Raw genomic sequence first — 12,500 nt, 5'->3', positions numbered from 1 at the left:
TTAAACCTCCTCTTAAGATAAAATACTGCAATTTCATATTCATGCATTCACGGCTTATTGTATGTAATACATACAATAATAATCCCTAATGATATTGAGACTTATCTTTCGTTTGACCCACGACTATTCGTGATTTTCTCTGGCCTGCGGAAGAAATCATGGATGACCAAATGGCCCTCAATACGAAATAAGTTCCCCACTCCTGCGATAGACAGACAGAGAGACAAACATTCAGCTATAACCCGGATGCTAAAGCTTATATTGCTTGTGTTTCTTGGAATTCCCTCAGGGCCGTTACAGATGCCTTGTGCACATAACTGCATAATGCTTGCGATTTCGTGATGCGCCAGCATTGCAAACAGAAGAAATTATAGTTTCTCTTATGGTACCTGTACGCCATTTACATTTGTGCTTGTATAATATGCATTCAAGTATTTTTGACTGTCCATGTTTGTACATTCAAGTTTGCATGCAAAGTAGGACCTTTCCTATCATACCCATTAATATAAGTGGATATATGTAAATCGACATGTTTTGGCTAGGTTCAGTAGATTACAATTTGGGCCACAAAAGCTTCTATTTATCGACTGAGAGAGAGAGAGAGAGAGAGAGAGAGAGAGAGAGAGAGAGACCACACTATGGTAACTTAGGGTTACCGGTGCATAACCTGATGTCCCTCTAGGAGAACACAGTTTATTCACGGAACCAGTATCATGTAACAGTTACCACAAGAGCCAAAATGACCTTGCATTCCCGTTCACCGTTCTCATGGTCAGCGTCTTCACGAATCTCATCCAGATCTCAAGGAAACCGGACCAGTTGTGGCGCCGTATAATTCTTGATTAATAATTATATTGATCTCTGACAAAGAGAGCACCAAGTGCACATAAGAAGAAATTAAACTAGGTAATTCTAGCCCACTGAACTTGACAAATTATATAGTCATCATACATAATTAGTGTGGTTCTCATGAAGTCATTTTCAGATTATTTTCCTTTTGGCCAATAAGCATTACTTATAAAACACTTAAAGCTTTCATATATGCACATATATACACTCGTATATATATATATATATATATGTGTGTGTGTGTGTGTGTGTGTGTGTATGAATGTACAGTATAAGCGAGATTTGTTTTAGACAGTTCGCTTGAACATCACCCCATGTTAGCGAAAATACTTGTTTTATTTCCACATTTGCATACATATTAGGTTTATATGTACGTGGACTGTCAGTCAAAACCGTATGAATGATCTAATTTCTTTTGCAGATGTCCAATGTTGCTTCTAATTGTAAATCTGTAATAATAAGTGACAAATCATATTTGGATTAACGTCTCAATTATCAGATAGATACATCAATAGCTGTGCGTATAACATATTGGAATAATGTGTTACTATGGAAGTCTACAAGTTCAATTAATTACCATTCAAAATGCTCATGGCAAATTTACACATCGTTACTGCAGCTCATTATATTGCTGTCCTTAAGATTATTGAAGGTCAGTAATGCTGGAATGTTCAACACTTGGATGAGCAACCAATAAAAAAAATGGACACAACCATACATGGAAGGCATCAGCAACTTAAACAGTACAAATCCGGACACGCTCTTTTTTTTAGAGCAGTTCCCCAAAATTAGAAAATTATCATCACACCGTTATTTGGTCAGCGATTATTTAGACGAATGATCAAAAACAAAAGGGTTTGATCTGCTTACAAGCAGTATTTAGTTTCATTTATTCATAATATGTCATATCACCCTCGGTTACCCTCTTGCTACCTTAAACAACTTTATTTAAGCTTATACGTTCATTTATTACATATCCCAATTTCATAGGAGCTTTAGCACTTTTTTGAGGTGCACGAATGTTTGAAGAAAATTGAGGACTATACAAGTAAGTCAGTAATTAGGTTAAGATTTACAGCTTTGGAAAGATGAAGGAAAGGAAGAATTGGAAGTGCCTCATAGAATTTGATTTCTATGTTAATGGCCAATGTTGTATGGATTTTGATGAGTTAATCTATTCATGGGGGTGAATGTGAAGTAAAATATATGTGCAGGCTACAGTCTGGGTACAAGGGGAAACAATGCTTTGGTCCTTAATGTTACTTGAGAAGAAGAAAAAATTAACCTTCGGGAGATGCTACTATGTGAATTTCCTGGTGTTTCTTAGAAGATATCGGGTCTCAAGCTTCTTTTATTATTAAGTATTTCTAGATCTCCATTATACTATTTCTTTTTGTCTTTGAAGCTGTCTTTTTAGGCGAAATCACTCCGCTTACTGTATACGGTATATATTTTCCGACTAGCATGAATTTTAGGTCCACTTTTACTGGACAAAAATAAATTCTAAAATCCTTAACACACGCGTGGGTTTACTTGCAGTATTTTTGAGTACTTCAGGAAAGGCTTAAATCAGAAAGATTTTCTTGAAAATTAATGTAATGGCATTTTTTGGTAATTGTTTACATGACCCCGCTCTCCATACACTGCCAAATTATGCAAAGCTGTTGTTTTCCTCTATTGCCTTTTTATACTTTAAAACAATTCACCTCAAAGAAAGCGAGTTAAAATTATAAAAACTATAGAATTTTAGAAAAAAAAAAAAAAAACTAGACTGGTTTCCTCACTAAACGACCTAGAACTGACATCGTCAACATAGCCAACCAAACAGGTTCGTGATGCCAGCGTACATTTGATATATATTCAAAATACTTACCAAATTAAAAATGGAGTAATTACTCAAGTGTCACTATTTATGAATTGTGTACTTTATGGAAACTTTCCAGTAATTACTTCATTTTTAATTTAGTATATATATATATATATATACATATTCTTAATATATATATATATATATATATATATAAAATGTATGCTCGTATCACGAACCTCTGTTTGGTTGACTATGTTGACGATGTCAGTTCTAGGCCGTTTAGTGAGGAAACCAGCTAGTTTTTATGATTATATATATTTCTATTTTTTTTTTCTTTTATTTTTACTTGTTTCTCATGTTGCTCATTGTTTTAAAATATGATAAAAGTAATAGAGAAAAATCATAGCTTTGCATAATTTGGCAGTATACGGAGAGCGTGGTCTTGTAAACAAATGCCGCAAATTGTTTTCATTTAATTGGTTCGTGAGCCAGGTAATGCTAACGAGCAGGAAGTGACTTTGCTGGTCACGCTAGCGTTTAGCCGAATGGTTGTTAATGGCGGCCCACTGTAGGAAGACGAAGTGAGCCTATGACATGGGATTGTTTTTGCACAAGATTGGTACGCTGATGGATTTATCAACTACCGTGACAATTACCTGTCGAAGGTCATTTATATTTGTGGTTCATTTATATTACTCACGATAATATTGTTTGCGGTATTTTTCTTCCTTTAATGGCAAATGAAGTACTGATAATTCTTGTTTTTCTAGGATCCTGACTACGCTACCTCTACCTCATCAACGCTTCCAAAGGACTACAAATAAACTATTCAACTTACTTGGTATTTTTTTTCCTATCGATGGAGATATTATAGTTTCTAGTTACTACTTGACACAGATTGGAAATCAATACGACTTTCTTCAACAGTGACGAGGATGATGTAAATGACTGTTATCGCTGAGATGATTAAGATTAAACAGTGTAAATTCCGACGAGGAAACTTCTTAAGCATGAAAACTTCGGCACAGGAGATGCTAAAAAATAAGGCTAATGTGGAAACATTGACACAAATATCTAGACCTAGTATCAAACTGGTAATTTAATGTGGAATTCAGAAGAATAAAAACACAGTGTTTCGACGTCTAACTGCAAGGAATAAGTAGTTCAATCATTTTTCTAAAGGATGCCGTCTCTTCATCAGTTCTTAGTTACTTTGAAAAATCAATAGTTGGCACCAGTAGAACCACATCAAGGAATTCTGTACCTCACAATTATAGAAACTACAGATAACAATAATCCTTTTGAACAATCAACCTTCAATTCCAGCGCAGTATTTCTAATCACTTTTGGCTGTTGTGTTAAATTTCAAGACTTCCTCAAAGGATATTTTCGGTTCATCGAATTAATTATATCTTGTGGAGGCATATATCAGTAAGAGAAACTTTATATATATATATATATATATATATATTATATATATATATATATATATATTTACGTACATATATATATATATATTTATATATATGTATATATATATATATATATGTATATATATATATATATATATATATCGATGGAACTTCGGAAGCTCAGTTTTGTTACAAATGCTTTTACGTTGAACACGTTGACATAAGTCTCGTTTTGTTGTTACTAAGTTTAATATATTTCATATTCTTTAAGGTTTTCTAATTTAGAGTTAATTTTTGGTTTCTTTATTTCCCTTTATCAAAGGACTGCTTTCCTTGTTGGAACCCTTGTGTTTACAGCAGTCTGCTTTTCCAGTTAGGGTTATAGCTTAGCTGCTAATAGTTAAAATAATAATAATAGTAATAATAATGATAATAATAATAATGATGATAATTATCATAATATAATAATAATGATAATAATAAGTCAGTATATAACTGTTACCCACAGGAAATAGTGATTAAATCTCTCTCTCTCTCTCTCTCTCTCTCTCTCTCTCTCTCTCTCTCTCTAAGTACGGATGAGACATGGAAATTATAAAAACTAAATAATCAATAAGTAAACACTAAGAATCCTTGAAGTAAAAAGTAACCTGAGTGTATATTTGAAAGGAATCTCAGTAGTAACTGGAAAAGTATTTGATGATTGCTCTTCAAATTGTTAGTTAGGAATAAATTGGGGCGATCGTCAACTCCCACCTAAGATATATATATTCTTTATCGTCAGCGATGTGTCCTCGCAAACCTAACCCAGTCATCCATTTCCTTCTTCCTGGAATCTCAGACCACGCCACATTCCATACTAACCCACACACAGTAAACTCCAGCACTTCTTCACCCAGAATAATAGCGTGAAAACCATTGTAACTTCCCCACAGAGGTCCCACAATTCCCACATCTAATTTCACTTCTTCAGCTTTTGGGGAAAACCATGTACATCATATTTTTCCCCATAACCACATTTTAGAGAGAAGGTTACACTCAACAATTTTTATATGAACTTTTTTAATTAACAGTGGCATCAACAGTATTAACTTGTGGACCCAGTTCATTATGGTGGTGAGGAAGATCATTATGAAAAAAATTGTGCAAACATATAATGTGCAAAGTTCTGTTTTTTGTCACCTTGATTTCATACTCCTTCGTTAGTATACGAACATAAACTATATTTAAATTTATTTAGAAAAATCATAACGAGACATTCATAGTTCGACGGCAATGTAGAATAATACTGAATCGCCTCCTGTTTGCTGATTAGACTCCATAATTTTCAGCGAAATGGTGAATTACTAGGATTGACCCTGGCTGGATCTGGCATGGTTTAGCAGTGGTGACGTCAACCAGGGCTTCATCACTGTTAGTGGTCTCTTCAAAAGTGTACGATTTTATTATCCTTAGTTTAATGTTAAGGGTCATTTTAGGATTTATTATCCTTAGTTTAATGTCAAGGGTCATTTTAGGATTTATTATCCTTAGTTTAATATCAAGGGTCATTTTAGGATTTATTATCCTTAGTTTAATGTCAAGGGTCATTTTAGGATTTATTATCCTTAGTTTAATGTCAAGGGTGATTTTAAGATTTTTTATCCTTAGTTTAACGTCAAGGGTGATTGTAGGAGAGTCAAGGATATCTAAGACATCCCTAATTTGGGATCAATTAGAGAAGAAACTAAATTTATATGACACCTGAAGTTTCAGAAATAATAGTGTGCGTTTCTATTCACCTGTTGCCCATTTTTGACTCCGGTTATAGCTGCAGCATCAAGTTTTGGGTTTTAAATGCATTTACCAGCCTGGGCATCACATACAAGTACCTTAATAGTTATTAATATTAAGAGTAAGTTCATCTTATATCTTTATTTCTCTATCAATGGTGTCTGGTTAATGGAGCCACAAACTCGGAGGTTGTATTAGCCATAACCTTTCAGGTTGAGGTGTCTTGTGCAGGGCAAATACAGTACAAGGAAGACAGGAACGTCGCTTGGATTTCTGTGAAATTTGGCCGTTTTAATAGGGCGCATCCGCAACAGATGGCTCTTCTCTTGACGTCTGTGCTTGCTTACGCAAGTCAGTGTTGCCAAATGGACAAATTTCACAAACGTTCTTTTCGAACTATGATGAGTATTTTTTATCAGGCATGATACACACACACACACACACACACATATATATATATATATATATTATATATATATATATATATGTATGTATGTATATATATATATATATATGTATGTATGTGTATATATATATATATATGTGTGTGTGTGTGTATATATATATATATATATATACATATATATATGTGTGTGTGTGTGTGTGTTTGTGTGTGTTACACTATGAGTAAGATAAAATTTATCATTGAAACCAAACGTACTCATGGTTTTTCTATGTTCATCTGAGCTAATAATTATGTTATATTTCCACCCTCCTCAGGGGAAGTTGGAATCTAACAATCTGGTAACGTAAACTCAATTATTCAAAACAATCGTAGCAGTCTGTCGCCATTTGCAAAACAAGTAGGATGTGTTGAATGTATTGCCCTTCAAGCATGAACTATCATTTAATTGTGCATTTTCCTCTCATTTATCAATGCAAAGTTAAGGTAAGGTTGTATATTGAATGTATATATGATTATAACTTTGCAGACCATACGTACTTTATCAAAGTCCTAGATTACACATTAAAACAGGGCCTAATAGATGCTAAGGCCCCTTCGAGAGGCCCTTATTTTACTAATGTAAGCGCATAATTGTACCTCTAGAAATAAAAATCCCATTAAATGGCGAAAAAATAAGACTATCTCTTTTTTACCATATCTCCATGAAGTATGAGAAAAATGTGGCTGTTAACAAGCCTAAGACAATGTTAGACCGCCCAGGACTTTTCTTCTCCCCTCCTAGCTTAATATTAGGCACAAGTTCTATTTCGAATGCAAATCTTTCACATATTCTGCAATATTATATATACATGAATTATACAGCCTAACCTTAACTTGCATTCTGCAAATGAACAAGTAGCAAGCTATACAAGTATGAAAAAGAATATAGGTAGTCTAATGATCAATAGGATTTAATATACATCTATGAAAAATCACTAGATGACCAATTATTGGTAATTTTTTATAGTAAAAAGTGAATCCTGTTTTTATAGATAAGCTTTCCTGACTTTCCTTTACTGTCTTTGGTACAGGGCGTTCCGCCGCAGTTTCATGTTTGACCTGGATGGGACTTTCTTTCTCTCACTTCATTGGCTCGCACTCAAATTGTGTGTGTGTGTGTGTGAGTGTGGTTTATGTTTATCTGAGAAGCATCCTGGCTTTTATCATCAATTTTATAAAATATGAATCAGTCTCTGTATAATTTTGCTCTCGTCAGGGAAGAGTTTAAAAGTAAAGACAAGGATTTAAGAATCTTGTTTGCTTGGGTCAGTCTACTCCTATATAACCTTCAAAATACTTTCAAGATTCACTCTCATGGTGATACCATATGACTCATTACGACCTTTTTTAAGTTTTCTAAGTATTAACCAAAGCTCAAATATGCTATATAAACTAAGACTAACATTCCTGATTACCTTTCCAACTAAAGGTACTTCGTGGCAAAAGATACTTATTTATTTAGCATTGAAATTTCCCAAAGTTTATTGGAGTGTCCTTTTTCAAATCTGGCAATTTGCTATGGAAATAATACAGTTCATCTACGGTTTGGAAGTTCTCTTTGATTGTAGAATAATTACTAAAATATACATATAAAGTAAAATAAATTTTAAAAAATTATACTAACATTTAAGTCACGATGAAAATATCCTGTGCTGTGCTACTGTCAAAACCTCGTTAGTTATTGTGTTTGATTGCATCGTGGTCTAGTCGCAATACAACACAACACACACACACACACACAAACAAACCCGTAGTAATGATGAAAGATGAAAGGAAAGGAAAAGTGAAAAGACTTGATTGAAGTTAGTACTTTCTTCCTATTGGTAACTTTTTGAGATTCCGCTGATATCAAAAATAAAACGGAAGTACTGGCTCCAATCAGTTTATTCAAATTTGCTATAATACATATATATATATATATATATATGTGTGTGTGTGTGTGTATGTATATATATGTGTGTATATATATACATATATATACATTATATATATATGTATATATACATATATACACACACACATATATATGTATATATATATATATATATATGTGTGTGTGTGTGTGTGTGTGTGTATGTGTATACTTCATTTATATTTATGTATACATATATATACAATTCATTTACCTATATGTACTGTATACATATATATATGCTGCATGTGTATGTGTTTTATTTCAATAGTATAGCGCCTATTTAAACTGGAAATCAAAACTTAAATGTTTTTAGCCCAACGCTCGAGGCCCAAGGATTATTGAAGCGAACAGAAAATTCGATTATTCTGAATAAGAACTGGTACACAAAAAGGAATGAAGATGTGTTGAATATAGTTCAACTTTACCGTTTAATTTCGTAACAATTTCTTGGAGACTATTGGGTTAGAGACAAATCCATGTTTCATCAAAATGGAGGCCTTACTAAGTTCAGAGATTATCTTCATGACAGTGTGATTGATCACAGGTTACTTAAGGCTCATTAATTTTCCGCCTTGAGGTCAAAATCACTCCCGGTGCATTTAACCTAAGGGTCTAGTTACCTTTTTTTTTTAGGAAATCTAATAGAGAGCGAGGAGGAAGGCATTCATTGTTGTTGAGCTTTCAATATTTCCAGTTTATTATTACAAAAGTCTTCTCAACTTGGAGTAACTTAAAACTGGTTTAGAGAGAAGAAAATCTCCTGACCATAACGGTGATCTTTTTTTTTTTTTTTTTTTTTTTTTTTTTTTTTTTTCTGTTGTGAGATGAAAATCTGAAAGCGGGTTCAGGGGAAACCCCACCTTTGGATAATGACGGTCTCTCCTTGAGGTCATGGAAGATGGAGTCGTCTTCCTGGTTCCCTTTCCACTTCCAAAAAAGGCTTCTGAGGTCACGTCGGTCGCCACGTCATCTCCAAGCTTACACGGATATTTAAGTCTTTGTATCCTTCAATTCTGTACCATTTGGTAAACAATTGAAGGAGGGGTGTTTACTGTAGGGATTTTAAGCTGCCCTATGAATTTGATATTTTTATCGAGAGTATTATGAGGAAGTCTCTTGTAGATTTACTAAGTAAAATATGAGTAGACTATCCATAAAATCACTGAAAATATGATTAATGTATAATAAATTTAAAATAGACGAGTTATTCGCACATCTTTTATTTAATTGTTCCATATCTAAATATATTCGGACTTTGAAGTTTATCATTCTGTTTGGGGTAATGGTGATGAAAATTATTACATCGATGACTCATGCCATCTAAAAAAGAAAATAAGAGAGATTACTGGACATATCCACCAATTCCCTGTTAAAGCGAACTGAGTTTTGTGAAAATGTGAATTGTCATGAATTCTATTTCTTCATCAGACGCGTTTGAAATTCCTACAATTTCTTTAGGTCTTATGAATGCCCTTCTAGCCTTAGGTGACTTAGGTCTGATAGATGGCCTTCAAAGTTTCTCAGCGCACATTGATTCCTCTCAAAACTTCTATCCTTGTTTCATCATTGGTCCAATTTTTACCTTTGAGGAGAGAGAGAGAGAGAGAGAGAGAGAGAGAGAGAGAGAGAAAGGGGGGATTTCATTTCAGAAAGGAAATTTGCCCCGTGAAGAAATCAGAATATAAAGATTTCTTGATTCAATGTACTACAAGATAATCCCTTCTAACTAGCAAAGCACGTTTCTGTTTTCACTATCAGATATAATTATGCATATGCCATTTGTTGAATTGAGTGTTGTTTAGCTGATAATGTTCTAATATAAAAATGATACACTTGGGTCTTTGTCGTCTCCTTGCCTGGATACTTGACTCGTGCTAGAGGCGACTTATAATATTTTTCACTTACCAATATTAACTGAATGACTCAGCTGCTTGATTGGCCTTGAAGCTGAGACAGGGATTTGCATTTTGTACAGTATAGAGATTCTCTCTCTCTCTCTCTCTCTCTCTCTCTCTCTCTCTCTCTCTCTCTCTCATTCTGGGAATCCTATAAAAATTTCCTGGGAAATTTAGGGTAATTTTTGTATGAAAATCGTTAATATTGGATAAATGAAAATTAATGGTTCAAGTATAACAAAAGTTATGCTGCTTGAGATTAGAAATGAGAGCTGTCAACCTCTATTGCAAACTTTTGAAAAATTTGTTTGAATACATATGATGAGATATAATCATTGGTAACCAGTGTGCTGTGTTTCAACATATTTAATGTGTGGAAGAGATTTTTTTCTTTGTATCTTAGCTGTTCAAGAATTGATATATAATATATAAAGGTTAAGAAACCGCTCTGACTTTAGGAAGGTAATGTGATACAGAAGGAATTGGGAACAGACCAAGAAACGACCAACAAACATTCAAATCTTTCTTAATTAATCTTTGTGGTTATGTACAGTAGTGTTGATGGTCACAGAGAAGAGAGGCAAAGATGTGAGATATACTGTATATTTAAGGAGTGACTAAATTTGTTTTCAGCTTTGCTCCATTTGGACATATTCTAGATAATGTTACCGTTTTTTTATTAAATGGTCACAAGTGTAGATAGTAAGTTGGCTAAGGCACCAGCCACCCGTTGAGATACTACCGCTAGAGAGTTATTGTGTCCTTTGACTGACCATTAAGTAATACACTGGATCCCTATCTGGTTAGCCTACAGCTTATTTTACCTTTACCTACACATACAGCGCGTCATCTGCCCTATTCTTTCCACATTCACCTCTCCCATACACCTGACAACAATAATATCACCGAAAAATTCTTCTTCACACAAAGGGCCAACTACTGCACTACAATTGTTCAGTGGCTACTTTCCAGTTGGTAAGAGAAGAAGAGACCCTTTAGCTATGGTAAGCAGCTTTTCTAGGAGGAGAATACTCAAAAATAAAACCAGTGTTCTCTAGTCTTGGGTAGTGCCATAGCCTCTGTACCATGGTCTTCCACTCGCTTGGGGTAGAGTTCTCTTGCTTATGGATACCTAGGTGCACTGTTCTATTTGTTTCCTTATTTCCTTTCATAACTTGGCTATTTTCTCTATTGGCTCCCTTGAGCTTATAGCATCCTGCTTTCCTATCTAGGGTTAGGCCTATAGCTTCACTAGTAAAAATAATAGTAATAATATAGCATTCAGTTGTTTCTAAGGATTGGTAAACTAAGAAAACATTTGACTTGCTGCTGATGGAATATATTCTTAAGGTATGAAACTGCCAATGCTGTAGAAGTTTTCTGCACTCTGATTTCTTCTGCGGCTAAACATTTAAAGCACCAGTAGGAGATTAACTATTATCTTGTTTTTTCCCTGAAGATGCACATAGTTAGCAATAATAGCAGTGAAAGAGAAATGCCTGCATTTCTTATATATATATATATATATATATATATATCAACACAACATCGTGTTCAAATAGAAATAAATTTCTACCTCATACTTGGAATCGAACGCTAGCCCCTTCTAATGAAAGGCCAGGTCGAAACCAACCATGCCACGATAGGCCATTAAAAGAAATCGAAACCTGACGCTACCTAGCTGTCCGAGGATTTACCTGGCGAGACATCAGTCTCTTACCAGCGAGTTTTACCCGATTTTCCGGCCCACCACGTGACACAATTGGTAGTAATTCATTCAAATTACCCCTGAGTCAATATGGTTAAATATCAACACAACATCGTGTTCAAATAGAAATAAATTTCTACCTCATACCTGTGATCGAACGCTAGCCCCTTCTAATGAAAGGCCAGGTCGAAACCAACCATGCCACGAGAGGCCATTAAAAGAAAACGGATTCATTAGAAGGGGCTAGCGTTCGATCCCAAGTATGAGGTAGAAATTTATTTATATATATATATATATATATATGTGTGTGTGTGTGTGTGTGTGTATGTGTGTGTGTGTATATATATGAAATATATATTTATATATATATATATATATATATATGTATGTATACAATACATAGATACATGCAATTATCATTATTATTATTATTTATGTATATATATAAATTATTTGTAGTTATTGTGGTTGTACCAAAAAATAATGTTTTGTTTGTTAAAAAACACTAATAACATCTATGATTAATAAGTTTATATCTAAATTTCCTGTTTTCCCTAAGCAACATAAATAATTTCATGGTATGTATATTAAAAAGAGTGAAGCTTAATGTATAGAATAGTTTTTAGAAAATAACCTTTTGACATACGTATATATCACTTTTGATACTCTATAAACACGTATATGCTTTTATTT

At 33.8% G+C, this 12,500-nt stretch overlaps 1 protein-coding gene across 2 annotated transcripts in view; it reads right to left on the bottom strand.

Moving 5' to 3' along the window:
* Positions 1-12,500, bottom strand: part of LOC137657934 (lysozyme 2-like) — a 25,962-nt gene that overhangs the window by 12,208 nt on the left and 1,254 nt on the right. The gene's annotated exons all lie outside the window — the stretch shown is intronic.

Source organism: Palaemon carinicauda, chromosome 18 (assembly GCF_036898095.1).
Source record: "Palaemon carinicauda isolate YSFRI2023 chromosome 18, ASM3689809v2, whole genome shotgun sequence".
NCBI classification, from domain to species: Eukaryota; Metazoa; Arthropoda; class Malacostraca; order Decapoda; family Palaemonidae; genus Palaemon; species Palaemon carinicauda.
Note: the sequence above shows the minus strand (reverse complement) of the source record. Positions and strands in the feature narration are given on the sequence as shown.